The 17,060-nt window shown below is 43.3% G+C and overlaps 1 long non-coding RNA gene across 1 annotated transcript in view; it reads right to left on the bottom strand.

Annotated features, from left to right (window-relative positions):
• Window positions 1-1,234: 1,234 nt before the first annotated feature.
• The window catches only part of LOC123000369 (uncharacterized), a 31,328-nt gene continuing 15,502 nt past the window's right edge, over window positions 1,235-17,060 (bottom strand). Inside the window, exons 3-6 of the long non-coding RNA XR_006408330.3 lie at window positions 14,725-14,799; window positions 7,805-7,901; window positions 1,807-1,921; window positions 1,235-1,312 (exon numbers count right to left, since the gene is read on the bottom strand). This is a non-coding gene — a long non-coding RNA (uncharacterized LOC123000369). The remainder of the gene's footprint in view (window positions 1,313-1,806; window positions 1,922-7,804; window positions 7,902-14,724; window positions 14,800-17,060) is intronic.

The following is a 17,060-nucleotide window of genomic DNA, read 5'->3' as shown; positions in this document are numbered from 1 at the left end:
ACTGGGGATGGTAAGTAAGTTGGTTTCTTCTCTACAACCAAGCGTTGGAAGGTGCTGCCTGGGACACTGCGTTCGGAAGACCTCTGAGTGGGCACAGGGCAGAGCGTGAGTGGGCACAGTAGCTCCTCGGCTTCATCGTGGGTGTGGGAAAGGGAAATGACGTAGAGATGCCACTTTTTTGCCATCCTTGCCCTATGCGCTGCCACTTGCCTCTCTCCAGGCAGAGCGAGAGGTTGCCGCGGGATTTCAAAGGCTACCGAAGGCCGTGCCTCGGCCACCTTCCCTTCCGTCCCCGTGGACGTTCCCACCCCTGAAGTCACTCTCCTGAGGTAGCAAAGCCGTGGCTGATGTCTCTCCAAGTGCAGGCCCTGCAGACTCTGCCCTCATCTTGCTCTATTTTCATCCTCGTATGGATTGGCTGTCACCTTGGAGGAGGAGTCACAAGACACGGCTTCACTAGGGCTAGGGAAGGACAGGGGAGGGGGCAGAGAGGCGTCTGGGGGAGCATGACGACAGAGAAGGAATGAGCCGAGGGTCGGTGCCTTGTAGAGCAGACTGAGCGACTGAGGCCTGGTGCAGGGAGGGCCCGGGGGCGGGCAACGTGTGCAGGCGACGAAGGCATCTCAAGAGCCGGCACCTCGCGTCCCTGGCTCAGCCACGCTGTCAGTGACACAGCTTCCTCTGCGACCGACTCGGGCAGGTCACTTCGCTCAGCCTCGATTCGTCATCCGTAACATGGTGGGGTTGTACCCTATGACTCACAAGGCCCTTCCTCGCACCAGAATTTAAAGGTTGGCAACTCTTTTATGAACAGAACAGCTGAGGGCAGGTCAGATGGAGAATCCAAAGGTTCATATTACAATAAAGTCTTCCAGATTAGTGTTCAATTCTCGACTCTGACACGTGCCACCTTGGATGAGTCTCGTAACCCCCAGCCTTCCGCAAAACTAAAAATGCCCCCTTCTCAGGGTTCATGTGAGGAGTCTACAAAGTAACATCTATGGGGCGCCTGGGTGGCTCTGTCGGTTAAGGGTCTGCCTTCAGCTGAGGTCATGATCCCGGGGTCCTGGGATCAAGTCCTGTGTCAGGCTCCCTGCTCAGTAGGGAGCCCGCTTCTCCTTTTCCCTCTGCCCCTACCCGCCCCCCACCCGCTTGTGCTCACTCTCTCTTGTGCGCACTCTCTCTCTCAAATAAATAAATAAAATCTTTTTAAAAATAGTAACATCTATAAATTACTTATCTCCGTGCTTGATACATGATAAGCGGGCAACAAATGTCGTTTCTCTTTCTTTCCCATCGTCATCATGTACCTCTAAGAAATAAAAAGCTGCCAATAAGAAATTATGGCACACCATTGTTAGACATACCCTGATTTCAAAGGTACTAAATGTGGGGGGGTGTGGAATGTGAGCCTGAGAATAGAGGAAGTAGTCATTGGGGACTATGAGACCCGACCAGCATCCTGAAACCAGGAGACGTGGGGTGGCCCCAAGCTTGCTTCCCCAGCCAGCCTGTGGAGTTTTGAACTGATGCTAAAATTAACAATGCGTTTTTCAGTATGAAAAAGGTCTGGAGTGTAAGATCTAGTTCTGAAGATCCAAATCTCACACTCTGGGGGTATACACTTTATCATGATTCCAAAATTCAATATATGAATAAATCTTCATGAATATCCCAAACAATTTCAGTGCCGACCAAGAACGGAGTCAAATTAACGGAGCCAACCAACGCGTAGCGAATAACCCACTCTTTCCACGGGTGTAAGTGAGGGCCCACAGGAGCAAAGCCGTTTGCTCTATAACTTACGACGATCTCTTAAGAGCTGAGAAGAAATGTGCATGCTCTGAGACGTTTTTCCCCATTGTCCTCTCAGAATACACAAGGTTCTCTCCAAGGGTCCAATTAATTAGCATCATGCCTCCTGTGGATGAACAAAAAAGCCACAAATGAAGCTTTGTGTTTCAAGGAATTAATAGAATTAGTGATTTTCTGCAAACAGATGCAAGGAAGGTCAGCCTTACACTTTACAAAGCTGTATGTTGCTTTGAATAACCCTTATTTACAGGGGAAAACAAAATCTGGGTTTACAAATGAGGACAAACGGAGAAGTCTTGGAAGACATTAATTTTACTGAAAAGACATTTCTTCCTTTCAAAGCACTGGGTATTTGTGGGACCGCGCCTCATTTTATTGACTTAAAGAGATAATATTTGCCCTAGATGATGGTGTGGTTGCCATGGGAACTTTTTTTTTAACGAGACTAAAAATAATGAAGCCTGTGTCTGATTTACTAGGACGAGTCAAGCCTTTCTCCACAACTGTCTGAAAGAAGTATCTGTCCGTCGTCACAGATTTATTTCAGATTAAGGGGCGCATGGTTTAGGCGCTGAAGTGGAATGTTTTTATTTCCGCCTGACTCTTCCACTTTTGAAGGTCGTAGCTTTGCCTGGCAGGGCAGACACATGCCTAATAGAGAGGAACGAGAGCAGCTTAATGAGTCACGAAGAAGCATTCTTTATTTCAAGTGCATCCTGTATTCTCACTGGAACGAGTCCACAAAGCTGCCGGGTCCCCAAATCCCGCATTTGTAATTCCCTAGGCAGTTGCACAGACAAGGCCAGGGTTGTTGTTAGCTAACCTCCGAAGCCACAGCATCTCATTTGTTCGCTGCTGGCTTTGGTCCAGCAAAAGATTCCGGGGATCCCGGCTCCAGAGTGCACGCGTGTGTCTTTGTGAGCCGGGGCTGAGGCTGGAGTGAAGTGGGGCTGGGGAAAGAGAGGAGGAGGGCCGCTCTCCTCTTGAGAGGATTCACTGCATAATAGAGCACATAGTTAGTAAGCAGCTACTCTGTGCCAGGCCCTGTCCGGCCCTGAAGTCACTGGGCTCATTAAAAAACCAAATGCTGATGTAGGGAGACATGGAGGAATAGCGGACAGCTGAAGGTAATGAGAGATTTCGCTCCTGCTTCCCTTTATCTTTTCCTTCCTCCTTTCTGGCCTTCCGATGTTAGAGAGGATGACCATGTGTCGCACACATGCTGAGTGCACCTGAGGCAAATATGAATGGACCCACGCACCTGTCCTCAGCCAATGGTCTAGTGAAGATGATAAATAAGCCAACGGGCATGTGAGCCAGAGATCGCACTCTTGGGCGTTCATCCCAGGGAAATGGCAACGTGTCTTCATACAAAATCCTGTATACCGATGTTCACGGCCGCTTTATTCACAGTAGCTCCAAACCGGAAAGAACTCAGGTGTCCTTCACCAGGGGAAGGTTTATTTAAACTGCCGCACACCCCTAGCACAGAGTACCCCTCAACGCTACAGGGAACCACCACGTGACGACTGGCGTGGGGCTCTGGAAAATCACACTGGCTGAAAAAAGCCAATCGTGAAAATTTCTGTACTGTATAATTCCATTTACAGAACATTCTAGAAATGACAAAATAATAGAGATGGTGAACAGACTAGTGGCTGCCAGGGGTCAAGGAGACTCGGGGAAGGAGGGAAGTGGGTGTGGTTATAAAGGGTCAACATGTAGGATTTTTCCGATGATGGAAATGTTCTGTCTCTCGACTGGGGTGATGGATACAAGAACAAAACATGTAACGAAATTGCTTAGAACTAAATATACACACACATTCACAAAATAAGTACAACTGGGTAAATCGAAACAGGGCGGGTGACTGTATCAGTGTCAATACCCAGGCCTTGATATTGCACTGTTGTGTTTTAAGTATGAAACACATTGTGGGGAACAATAGAAGGTGCACAGGATTTCTCTGTATTATTTCTTACAACTGCTGTGAATCTACAATTATCTCAAAATCGAAAGTTTGATTAAAAAATAAATCAACATTTTGTTTAGGGGGTGGGCAAAATGGATGGTCAACAAGTACAAACTTCCAGTTATAAGATAAGTCAGTCCTGGGAATGGACTCGACAGCATAGTGACGATCGTTAACAATACTGTATTGTATATTTGGAAGTTGCTAAGAGATCCGATCTTAACAGGTCTCATCACAGGAAAAAATGTGTAACTATGTGTGGTGATGGATGTTAACAAAATTTAATGTGGTAGTTATTTCACAACACATACATATATCAAATCATTAGGTTGTATACTTAAAACTAAGTGTTATATGTCAATTACATCTCAATTTTTTAAATGAAAAAGTAATGACTCTGCATTAAGAAAAGCACAAAAAAGAAGTTCATTTTTAAGTAGTACTGTTAAGAATTTGAATTAAAACAACTAGTTGCTTAAAAAATAAATCAATCGACATATCATTAAATGGGATAAATGCTATGATAAAAATGGAGGTGGAAAGCTATGAGAGCTTGGACTATGGGACATTGCCAAGAGAGACTTCCTAGAGTGGTGACGCCAGTGAGTTAAGAGAAAATACATTCCAGGCAGAGACATTGACTCCACCACTGAAATTGAGGGCAAAACGTCTGTCTGTCTTGCTCACCATACTTCCTCAATGCCTACAATACTGCCCAGCTCACAGTTAATTATCAAAAACTGTTGAGTGAATAACTGAAGCATGGAAGAGGGTATGGTGAGTTTGAAAAGGTATAAGGAGTCATCACGGTTGAGCACAGAAGTGCGTTCGTGAAGAGAGACAGGGATGAGGACAGCAGATGGGCTCCGGGCCAGGTACTCTGAAGCACTCAACCTTTATTCCAACATAAAATAGGAGCCAAGTTTGTGTTTTAGAAAGATCCTGTGGGCACAGTGAGGAGATAGGTTGAAGTTAGGACGCCGGCTGGGGAGGATGCTGTGGTAACCCAGGTGACTACTTTGCTCACAACCTCAAACGTTGGAAGTCCGTCAGGGTAAGCCCTATGCCCAGAGCAGAGGTGTCTGCTAAAAATAGACTTCAAGACACATACACAATTTTTAATTTTCTGGTAGCCATATGAAGAAAAGAAAAGAAAATGTGAAATTAATTTTAGTGATTAATCCTACAATGTTAAGTGTGAGAAATAAGATTGTATTTAACCCAATATCATCCAAAATGTCTACATTTCAACATGTAATCGATAAAAACCATTGTTAATGAAATATGTCACACTCTTTTTGCATCTTTTTCTTATAGGAAGACTTTGGACTCTGATTTGTATTGATACCAATTGACAGCACATCTCAATTCAAATCCGCCACATTTCAGGTGCTCGGGAGCTCCATGGAGTAGCCACCATATTGCACAGCCTCGGTCGGACCCATAGACGTGCTGCACACTGGCAAGGAGTATTTATTTGAGCTCTTAGACTCTTCTCATATGTCATGTCTATTAATTCTCACAACAATAATCCTATGAAGTATTATTATCTACCTTTTCTGATGAAGAAACTGAGGTCAAAAGAAGTTAAATTGACCATGGCTTTCCAGGTACTCAATGATGGAGCTAAGATTCAAATTCGGCTCTGACTGATTTTTACTACGTCCAGCTGCTGTAGCCACGGAGTTATGCTGTTCCAGGGGGCTACCTCGAGCTACAGTGAGGGGATCATAAGCTCAATCTTCTAAGAACATCTGAGTCCTTGTCAGCTGAGCCGGTGCAGGTGATGCATGTGAACTTTCAAAGCTTAGAGCAGTGAGGAGTATATTAAAAAGATGATGGGGAGTGAAATTTATCACAATGTTTTTATTTTTTCAGATTTCTGATCTGCTGAGCCTGATTACATGATTTGAAAGACTCAATCCTTTTCTTACTTAACGTTACTGAAGAGCCTACCTCAAAATAAATTACTGCGAGAATTCTTGCCTAAGTGGAGATGGCCCACCCTGACCTTTATTGAATGATGAAGACAGTGGTGATCAGGTTCAGAGAAGGGAAACTAAAATAATCAAGGAGATGGAGGAATTTCATAGTAAAGGATAGGCTTGGGGCAAGGGGGCTGGGGTGGAATCACCAGCCTATAGGTTAGCTGGACAGGCAAAGGCTGAGGGGAAGAAAGACCACATAAGATCTCAAAGCCACGACAGCTGCAGTTACAGTGAGCAGCAATATTTTTAAGGCTGACCTAAGACCCATTTCTCTCTGTAACCATGGCCCCTGGGTCCTGGGTGTCTCTTGGTACCAGTAACCCACCTTGGCAAAATGTTAGGCCAGGATTAGAGATGTAGATGCTCTACACCCCAGATGCTCTAAGAACCGAGCAAAGTAAAAGTCTCAAATCCATGAATCTGAGTTAACAAGCCATAGATAGAAACAAACTAGTCCCAGAACATAAAGTTGAAACTGGCTGAATATGTACATAAACATTTAATACTATTGGTTGATTTCCTCACTATCTACATGACCTCTTTATTTGGATGTCACAGAATACTCCAACCTCATGATGTCCCAAAGTTGTTTTATCTCTCTCTCTCCAGGCTCCTTCCCTCTCCTTCATCAGGCATTTCCCATCTCTGCAAATGAAACCCCTTGAGACTCATTCTAGGCACCTCCCTGTCCCAAACCCTCCCACTCCCCAGCACACATACCCCCAGAATTCCATCAGTACTGTTAACTCACCTCCAACCCCTGCTAGATCCTCAGCTCCAAGTAGCTGCTCTATGACTCTCTTGTTCACACTTACACTCCCAATGCTTGCACATAGTAGGCAATAAACAAGTAAACGAGTAAATGATTGAATGACTGTGGGGAACACCAAATATCACTTACACCCCCTTTCCCCCAACTCAGTCTCCATTAAAGTTTGGCAAGTATTTCCAGGACAGCAAATAGTCAATCCAACAAGAGCTGTCTCCCGTATCTAAATAAGACCCCAGTGGGTCAGTGCAGGTGTTCATCATGAAAGGCCACGGCTTCACGTTAGTGCAGTATGAGGCCCACACATGAGGGTGTGGACTTACCTGGGCAACAAGCAGTCTTGGAAGCATTGGGCCAAGGAGCAGGGTCCGTGCCCACCTCCCACACTATCATCTTTCTGACCACAGGACACTGAACCTGGTGGCTTCCACTCCGCCCCACTCCCAGTCTTAATAGATCCCTCCATGTGAGTGGTCAGGCAGGGCATACATATGCTTCTTGGCACTGCTTGGCACCTTGGTCTGTTTGGTTGGGTTTCATGACTAACTTCAATTTCTTGGAAGCAGAAAAACAATTTCCCTTTTTGCAGCTTGTAATATCTCATCAAAGAAATGTGGAGAGTATGGAAATTGGATTTGATTGGCAGCCAGCTCTTTGCTTCCATCACTTCTGTTCTGTAGCTCTCAAAAAAAAAAAAAAAAGATTACAGGCTTTTCTGACAGCCTGATGGGCAATGACATAATTTTAATAATCCTCTCCTCTTCAGGCAAAATTAAAGAAAAAAATTTCACAATGAAATTACTGTGCCTCAAAGATGTAGTCACCAGATTCACCCTCTTTGCATTGTTCATGTCCAGCACTCTGGAAACAAGATGCATATTTCAGGCATGCCCAGCACTGTGGTTAACGCTCCACTTTAGGAGCTGCCTGGAAGGCTGATGAGGCCTGAAGCAGACAGAGCCAGAAGCGTGAAGCTTTAGAAGCACCGTCAGAGTCCACACATGCATACACACACTCAATTCAACTCCGTTTGTCACCTAAAATTATGGGTCTAATTCTTCAATTTAAAGAATGACAAGACCTTTTATTTTTAGACTCCAGTCTAATCTTTTTCTTCCAATGTTCTGATCAGGTTTGGTGGGGGAAAGGGGGTGCTTATCTCCCATTCCCACTTTCCATAGTGGGCAAGAAAGAAGAGTGTGCATAGAACACTTCAGGCTTCGGTGTCTCTCCTCAACACTCCCACCCTGAGTCTCTTACCTGGTCATTTGGTGAGATTGGGGAATAAACAAACGTGGTGACTCAACATCCTGGAGAGTCAGAGTTCAGGTAGACTTAGCAGTGAGGCTGGTGCTGGCTGCAAGTACCAAGTACAAAACACTGTGTAAGTTTAAGTAGGGAGAAGTCCAGAATCAAGGACATGGGCCTTGGTGTGGCTGCTCGACAATGTCATCAAGGACCCCGGTGTTTTGCATTTTTCTGATCTGCTATCTGAGCATGTTGACATGCCTCCCTTCATGACGGGCTCCAGCAACAATGTCCGAAAACAAAAGAAGAAGAAGAAAGAGAAGAAGAAGGAGGAGGAGGAGGAGGAGGAGGAGGAGGAGGAGGAGGAGGAGGAGGAGGAGAGGAGGAGGAGAAATAGGAGAAAGAGGAGAAGGCTGAGAAGGAGGAGAAGGAGGAGAAGAAGAAAGGGAATAAGGAGAGGAAAGCACCTGTCACAAGCATTTCTCTTTCAAGAGAGGAAAGGTCACACAGAACTTTCCAGAATCAGGCCCCATAATCATTTCCTAGCTATAAGGAAGTCTTGGAATAGAAGTACTTTCAGCATCTATGTGGAAGACCAGCTCTGCTGGCAAGGGAGAAGGGCAAAGAATATCTGTAGGGTAAACAACCACCAGCGCCTGTCAAATGTATTGATATTCAGAGCTAAGGCCATTTGACTACATATCAAGTTGTACTCTCTAATTTAAATTCATTCAGTAAGAAAGCCAATATTTTTACCACCTCCTGTCAGATCCCTATGTCTTATTTTTCTATTAGTTCCAAGCTCAGAGCAAGGAGAGGGTCATGATTACTTATCACCCCCAAATGCTAATAATTACTGCCAGGCGCATTGTTGACTCCAGGAAAATTAATCACCACCACCTCTTTGGATCTCAGCTTCTTTATCAGGAAAGCGAAGAATTTGGATAAGTGCATCTCCAAAGCCCCTTCCAGCCCTGACAGGCTCTGGCTCCCTGACTGTGCATTCAAATGTCTCCAAGCAGTGAATCAAATCACGAGTAGCCTAAGAAATGTTATAAAAGGAAGAAATTTGACTCACATTGACTCGCATTAGCCTTGGGGAATCAAAACTAGTGAATAATGATGAACTTTGAAGCCAGTGTCAGTTTAATAAGACGAGGAACTTGTGACCATGCCCCAGGCATGTGAGTGAGAGTAACCATGTAATGGGCTTACAAGAGTTTAGGAAAATCGCTGCTCCCTTGAAATTGAGTCTCATAAGGCTAGCAGAATGACAAGGCACTCAAAATGGATCTCTCCTTCATCTCCATATTGAAATAACCTCTAATGTCTACAGGGTACAGTCCAAAAATCTTGACGTAGTTTATGAAAGGTCCTTTCCAGCCTATGATCATCCTACATCCACACATTGAGCGTACTAATAATAACAGCTAATATGTTTAAAGTCTTACCAATACATATGAAGCACTTTACATTTCATTGTTTCTTTTAACCCTTACAATAAGAATATTGTTATAATATATCATCTTCATTTTACATATGAATAAACTGGAATTAGGTAATTTGCTCACAGTCACACAGCTACAGGTGGTAGAGCCAGAATTCAAATTTAGGCAGACTATGCCCAGAGCCCATGCCCTTAACCACTATGTTATATGTCTCTGACAATATTTAAATATTTTTTAAGTTGTTTACATTTCTTTTCTTTCTTTCTTTCTTTTCTTCTTTCTTTCTTTCTTTCTTTCTTTCTTTTTTTTTTTTTTAGAGAGAGAGAGCATGCAAACAGTGGGGGAGAGGCAGGGGGAGACGAAGAGAGAGAGTCTTAAGCAAGCTCCATGCTCAGGACTGAGTCTGACAAAGGGCTGGATCTCACGACCCTGAGATCATGACCTGGGCTGAAATCAAGAGTTGGAAGCTCAACTGACTGAGCCACCCAGGTGCTCCCATTTCTATTTCTACCACTAATACATAAGGGGTATTTTCTCTTCATCCCCTAGTTTTGTATCTGACAACTAGTAGACACTCCCATAAATATTTAGAGAATGCATGCATGAATGAATGACTTCCTGTGCAGACTTTTCAGTCTTCTGCAAACACACTCTACTCTATTACATCCCCATGCTGTAGCTTCTACTTCTCCTTCTATCCAGCAGACTCCTACTCTTCCTTCAGGAACGGGTTTAAATGTCGTATCCTTGCTCCGTTCTTCCCAACCATCTTCCAAAGAGAAAAATAGGTCACATGGAAAACAAATCACATAAGAAGGAACTAGAATCAGAATGGCATATGATTTACTTATTAATCAGGGTCAACTAACGATAGCTCCCGAATCTCAATTACTCACAATAGAATGAGGGGCAAACTTCCAGCTAAAAAATAAAGAAGTCACGGAGATGAAAAGTACAGCAAAGGGAATATAGCCAGGAATATTGTAATAACATTTGATGACAGTTGGTGACTATACTGTGGTGAGCATTGAATAATGTCTACACAGAACTGTCAAATCACTCTGTTGTACACCTGAAACTAATATAACATTATAGGTCAACTCTACTTCAATCAATCAATCAGTAAATCACAGTCAGCAGAAGCAGAGGGCAGGGTTCTTCAATCATTAAGGAACAGAAGACCCATCTTGTGATACCACCATCTTCAAGACGTGGCTTATAGAACACCCTGCAAGGGGAAGAGAGAGCCTGCAGGACTGTGTGAACCTGAAGCAGGTGCACCACTCTTATCTACAACCATTGGTCATAACTCAGTCTTAGGGCCGTGACCTAACTCTAAATAACACTGAGGAGCAAGATTGTTCTGTGTGCCGAAAAGGACGAAGAAAGAGATTTGGCGAGTACGTGATATTGTTCTCACCACAGCTTCTTCACAGTGATATCGAAAAATGGCTTCAAAATGCTAATGAAAATTATTCTTATCTTAGCAAATTCTATACCCAAACCAATTTTCAATCAAGAATAAAAGTACAATAAAGAAATATTCAGACATGCAAGATTGCAGAAAGTATGTACCCCTTGTGTCCCCTTTCTCAGGAAGCTACCAAAGAATGTAAACAAGGAAAAAAATAAAGGAAGAAGAGAACATCAAATCCAGGAATCAAGGATCCAATGCAGGAGAGAATTGAAGTCTAGAAATCATAGAAGACCTAGAGAGCAACACACTGGAGCAAAAAGGATAAGTACCTGCATTCAAAGAATGTGGAAAAGGGAAGGGAGCTGGTGAGATGCATGTGCTCTGTCACACCACCATGCCCTCGTTTATCCTGCTCCCGCATCGTCCATAGTACGCAGTCAACATATAATATCTAAAAGTTATAAATCTAGAAATAGTCATATAGACATATTACTTGGAAAAGGAGTAGATTACAAAAGAAACAGCTAAAGTGGTTGTTCCAGGATACTGAACTGGGAGGTAGGGTGGGATACCACAAGAGAATGCCATCTTTCATGATAGCTCTTGGTAGAATATTTGAGTTTTTAACCATTTCTTCGCCAAAAATTTTGCATACTTTTTAAATAAAGAGAAGAAGGAGAAAGAGGCTTTCATAATCTGCTCCTTCGTCCTATCCAAAGATCCCACCAAGGACCCTATGATGGCCTCAGTATGCCAAGCAGGGAATAAAAGGACAAGGCAAATGTGCACAGATAGGACACCTTCTTTAAACCCCAAGCAGAGTATTTTCTCTTTCATCCAATTCTTTTTAAAAATACTGGTCAATGAACCATGAGAGACTGTGGACTCTGGGAAACAAACTGAGGGCTTCAGGGGGGAGGGGGTGGGGGAATGGGGGAGGCTGGTGATAGGTATTAAGGAGGGCATGTATTGCATGGTCCACTGGGTGTTATATGCAAATAATGAATCATGGAACTTTACATCAAAAACTAAGGATATACTGTATGGTGACTGACATAACATAATAAAAAATTATTATAAAAAAATACTGGTCAATGGCCCCACCTTCATGAATAGTTCAAGGAAAGAGGGGAAATGACTGGAAACAACAGATGGGACCATGAACAGAGCCCCCGGAATATCACTAGTGACCACCACCTATGTTGGGCCTATCCTCCATCTTGCCAAAAAAAGGTCAAATAAGACATTTTAGGCATTCTTTTTCTGAAATCAGTATGCTCTATATTGTCCTCATCTACTGGCTTCATAAACCTCTTAAAATTTTTTTAGTTTGACACAACATGAACATGAGTTCATATTGATCGCCATAAGTATTGGCTTCCTAAGGGTTTGTACACCTATCAATCTTTCCTGTGTAATTTCAATAATTCATCTTTTTAAAAAAATTTAGGCAACATTTGTCCATTTCTTGGCTCTCTTGCTGCCCTCCATACTTCCAAAAATTAACTAATAATGGTTCTAGTGTCAGTTCTATAAGACTGATCAGAATGTTATTTGCTCAATCCTAAATACTTGACCACATTTTTGAATGTGGGGGCATCTCAGTTGCCTCTTCAACAACATTCACCCTGCAGTCATCTGTTGAGCACCATTCAAAGTATGGGGGGGGGGGTGGAATGAGAAATGTAGTAATACTTATTGCCATTGAGGAACTCTTAGTCTAGAGGAATAGGCTGAAAATTAAGTCAATAATTTCATCAATGGTTATGGGCTATGAGAGAGATACGCATGGAGACTATGGGTTAGGAAGGGCATTTGAGGCAGCCTGGAGGAAGAAGGAAAGGCTTCCTGGGATGAGGCATCTTTTAAGCACATGAAGGACTTAGGAATGAACGTGTTGGGAGAAAGGAAAGGGGCATTCTGGGTAGAGGAACGAGCACAAAAATCTCGGAAGTTAGATCTCAGAAGGGTCAGGGAATCAAAAGTCATTTGGGCATAGGAAGGAGATGGAGGGCCCATTCAGAGAAAAGCAAGGGCACGTTCTACTGGGCAGACACTGAAGGATTTTATTCAGTGATGTGATTAGATATGAGTTTCTAATAGGTCCTGCTGACCAGAGGACTCAAGTGTGTGTGTTGTAAGAGGTGGAGGGAGAGACTGGGGAAAGGAGACTCTGAGCAGACATGAGACCATTAAGGTACCAAGGAGAGAAATCCTGAGAGTGTGGACGAAGACAATGGAAGTGTGGATAAAAGAGAAGAGAGGGCAACTGAAATCTATCTGGAAGGTTAACCCAACCAGATCTAGCTATAAAGGATGAAGGAGGGGAGGCACCTCAGATGGCACAAGCGCCTGGATTTCTTGAGCAGGGGACTCTGCTGGAGTGAGTTTGGGGTCAGGTGAGTTCTCTTTGTGTTGATTTTGAAATACCTGCCAGACATTCGAGTGGAGATGTCTCCTCACGGGTAAACACGTAGGTCTGCAGTCCAAAGAAAGGTCCAAGTAAGAGAAAACAACTGAGTCAACTATACACAGGGTGGGTGGAAGCCCGTGGGGTGAATGAGATTTCCCAGGAAAGATGTGTAGTAAAGAGAAGGGACACAAAGCAAATAAGGAAGCTCGTAGCTTAATACTCAGCTCATTTGGACCAAAGTGTTTATCTCCTCCGGATTCTCACACCTTGATCTAACCTCCATCATTTTTATATCCATGTACTTTTTTCCTCTGCATTAGACACAATTCACTTGAAAGTAGGGACAAAATCTGATTTGATTTAGTATCCTTGGGATCAAGTACACAACTAAGAATGTTCTATGTGTTTAATAAATATTTATTAAACATGATTCTATACTCATTGAGTTTATGGAAGAGACAAAAACAGCAAGGCTGATGTGCTTCAAATTCAGGAAAGCATGAGGCATAGCACGTCACTCAAGATGAATTATAATCTAACAGCACACCTCTTCTCTCTGCCCCCTCGTTCTCTTTACTCACTTAAGAACAGAAACGTGGTTTCTAAACTCTACCATTTGCTTCCTTTCCTCGCCATGAAAACAGGAGTATTTTATTTTTCTGGCTTGCCTTAGCTCACTTAAATTTAAAACTAAATTTAAAAACCATAGAAATAGTCTTGATTGGCTTCTGCTCTCCGTTAATCATCCTCTGAGCCCCTGGTGGGCAGGGTGAGATCAGCCTTCCTCCTGGAGACACTACGTGTGTGACCATTCCAGCTCGAGACAAAGCTAGCATGATCATTCTGCGTGAGGCTTTTATGATCATAACCTCCCTCTGGGTCAGTTTACCGACACTGGAAATTCGTCATGGTTACAAAGTACTTTGATTTCACAAAAATAAGAGGTCTTCTTTGCTAAGGTGGCAAGTAGTGTTTTGGTTTATCCAGATTAACTAGAGAAGAACCACAAGTTCAGTGTCAAAGAGCCAAGATTTCTCTCCCCTCCCTGAGCCAGCTCCCAGCCTATTCAGAAGATAAGCGTTTGTATTTATAATTACAAATTAGTGAGTTTGAAAGACAGGAAAGATAGAAGGCATTTTGTCTTTGAGAAGAGGCCACCAGAGGCAGGCTCCTGCTCCGTCTGCCTGTGGAAGTCTTCGTGTCCCCCAACCACGGTGTCCTGATTGGTAACTAACTAAGCAAATGCAACTTAAGCCTTTGTGCCTGGCATATTATAAACCAAAAGGAGCAAACAAAAAACAAAAAGGTGACCAGATTAGGTGACAAGGTTTGAATTCTGGGCCTTGGCTTCAGGTAGCCCGATGTAGCCAAAAGTTGGGGCCAGGGGGTCCAGACAAAGCTGAGGACTAACTGCACCTGGGAATCTGCACCTGGGAAACACCAGCACCTAAATCAACTCTGGAATCTCAGTGTCAACTTTCAATGGAAAGTGTTCTCCTTATTCTCCCGCCTCTAAGACCAGAGTCTAGATGCTGACGGTGCCATCTCATACCTACTAGCAGAAAAATAGCTATATAAATAACACCCAAGCCCGACAAGGATGCTGTGCGAATAACGCACCAAGGTTCTGGAGACCTCATAAATTCATACAAACCTTTCGGAAAACAGTCTGTCCATAGGTCTCAAAGTCATAGAAAGTTTTCTACTCGTCCGTTCCTGGGAATTTGTCCTAAGGGGAAAAAAAATCTAAAATGAGAATAAAACTTATGTAAAGTGCATTTATTGCAGCATTATTTTACAAAAATACCAACAAGAGCTCTCCTACTCACACAAGGACAGTGAGGTATTAAATTATGGTCCATCCACACAATGGAATGATATTTACCAATTACAACTATTATACATGCTGTAGCATGTAGAAAAGCATTTGAAATATGGTTAAGGACAAAAATCAGAATACGAAAATATATGGTATGACTACATCTGTTAAACAATTACGCAAGCCTATAGATAAAAACTGGATCATCACATGAAAGATAATTTAGTAAGATGAGTAGATTGTGTTCATTGTAAAAACTGAATGATTTCAGGGGCACCTGGATGACACAGTCAGTTAAGCGGCTGCCTTCGGCTCAGGTCATGATCCCAGAGTCCCAGGATTGAGGCCGGCATGGGGCTCCCCACTCAGCGGGGAGACTGCTACTCCTTCTGACTCTGCCCTCTCTCGTTCTCTGTCTTTCAAATAAATAAATAAAATCTTAAAAAAAAAAAAACCTGAGTGATTTCAAAGCTTCAAAGAAAGAAAATTCTGATACCACTTAAACAATCCCAGAGAGAAGAAAAACATCCCAATTCTTTTTACAAAAGCACTAATACTAAAACCAGAACAAGAGAGCACTAGAAAAGAAAGCTAATCTTATTTCTCTTATGAACAGCGATGTAAAAATGATAAATAAAATATCAGCAAATTAAATCCAGCAATATATTAAACAAATACTATAGCCAACTTGGGTTAATTCCCAAAATGTAAGGATGATTCAGTAACAGGAAATCTGTTCATGTAATTCTCCATATTAATAGGTCAAATGAGGAAAAGCACATGATATCATCTCAAGGGAGGCTGCCAAAGCATGTGATAAAATAAACATGAGAGTTATTCCTGATTTAAAACTTAAATAGGAGCGCCTGGGTGGCTCAGTCGATTGGGCATCTGCCTTTGGCTCGGGTTGTGGTCCTGGGGTCCTGGGGCCCTGGGATCAATCCCCATGTCAGCCTCCCCCCTCAGCAAGGAGTCCACTTCTCCCTCTCCCTGTGACCTTCATCCCTGCTTGTGCTCTTGTTCACTCTTGCTCTCTCTCTCACATGAATTTTTTTTTAAATCTTTAAAAAATAAAAAATAATATTTTAAATCTTAGTAAAATAGGAAAATGGGCACTTTCCCAATATCATATGTATATTTCCATGTGTAGTTTTTCCCATATGTATATAGTTATGGTCATTCAGAACCATAAAAATGCAGCAACAGGGACCCCTGTGTGGCTCAGTAAGTTAAGTGTCCAATTCTCCATCTCAGCTCAGGTCTTGATCTCAGGGTCGTGAGTTCAAGCCCTGCACTGGGCTCCATGCTGGGCATGGAGCCGACTTAAAAAAGAAAGAAAGAAAAGAAATGCAGCAACAATTATTTGATCTGATGAGTTCCTTGAAGATTCAGTGGGTGTAATGACCTTTCAAAGGCTCAAAGGCAAGCCCTGGTGTCACAGTGCGCGGGCCTTTGCAGATTGCTTCTTCAGGTCCAAGTGACTTTACTCCTGTAACCATTAGGATGCTTTGAGCTGCAAATAACCCCCTTGTTCTTTATTCCCCAATAGCTTCCCATCACGTAGACGGGCAATCCCAGGTCCGTCCTGCAGCCTCTAGGAACCCAGTCTCCCTCTTACCACCAAGCTCCACCTCACTGAGCTGTACCACCCTCCTGGTTTTTTCTAAAGCACACCAAGCACTTTCCTGCCTTGGGACCTTTGAACTTGCAACTCCCCCTGCCTGGAAAGTTCTTTCCTCAGATGTTTGAATGGCTGACTCCCTCACGTTATTCACTTCCCTGGCCAAATAGCATGCCTCTCAGACCCATGACTACCCAACAACACTCCCTATCTCACACTCCGCTTGATTACCTGACATCACATTACATATTCACACGGTATTGTTTTCTCTGCTACCAGAAAGGACGTTTCATGAGGGAAGGCACTTTGACCAGATCGTTCATGGCTGTGCAGCCAGGAGCTAGGACAGTGCCTGGCACATGGTAGTTGCTAAGTCAAAATAGGGGAGGTATGTTGCTAGAGCAAGAGAAATGGACTCATACAGATTTAAGCAATCAGGGAATTTGTTATCTCACAAGGCTGAATCCCCAAGGCTTTTTCTCTCTGGGCTCTTCCCTCTTTTGAATGTCAGCCTTGTCCTCATTCTGAGGCTGCCCTCACGGTCACAAGA

The sequence above is a fragment of the Ursus arctos genome, unplaced genomic scaffold (genome assembly GCF_023065955.2).
Source record: "Ursus arctos isolate Adak ecotype North America unplaced genomic scaffold, UrsArc2.0 scaffold_25, whole genome shotgun sequence".
Taxonomy (NCBI): domain Eukaryota; kingdom Metazoa; phylum Chordata; class Mammalia; order Carnivora; family Ursidae; genus Ursus; species Ursus arctos.
Note: the sequence above shows the minus strand (reverse complement) of the source record. Positions and strands in the feature narration are given on the sequence as shown.